Here is a 794-nt window from a genome sequence, read left to right as displayed (position 1 = left end):
ATATATATATATATATATATATATATATACCTCGTTCAGAGATTTAACATTGCTTATATATATATATGAACATATATGTGTGGATCGTAATTACACACATGGTCCGCCCTCTCTAAAACTTGTACCCGCACGTATGTTCAGACACAGATATACAGATACATATATACATAATGCATGAATCTATATACACATATATATGCATACACACACATACACACTCACTTTCACACTCGCACACATCCACATATCCACATATCCACACCGCATACACATTTACATGTATTTACATACATGTTAATTGTGAATGCGTGTGTGTGTGTATATATATGTATATAGATGTCTATTTATTTCTCTCCCCTCTGTTTCTTTCTTTCTCCCTGTCTCTCCCTCTCTCTCTTTCTTTCTCCCCCTCTCTCTTTATATATATTAATATTCATAAATGTATGTTTATAAACATTTGCATTTGTGCAAGTGTATGCATGTATAAATCTCTCTACACACATACACACACAATACGTGTGTGTGTATAAAAATGTATATGGACATATATATAAATATATATCCATATGTATATATATACAGTAATCCCTCGACTATCACGGGTCTTACGTTCCAAAATCTCCCGCGATACGTGAAAATCCGCAAAGTAGAAACAGTACATTACTGTATATTTTATCATCATTTTTATTTTTATAATTTGTATATATTTATTTTATTATAAATGCAAAACAACGCCACGGAAGAGTCGACGTAAGTTTAAATAGTAAGCCGTGATAGGCGAACCGCGATAGGTG

Source organism: Octopus bimaculoides, chromosome 27, assembly GCF_001194135.2.
Source record: "Octopus bimaculoides isolate UCB-OBI-ISO-001 chromosome 27, ASM119413v2, whole genome shotgun sequence".
NCBI lineage: Eukaryota > Metazoa > Mollusca > Cephalopoda > Octopoda > Octopodidae > Octopus > Octopus bimaculoides.
Note: the sequence above shows the minus strand (reverse complement) of the source record.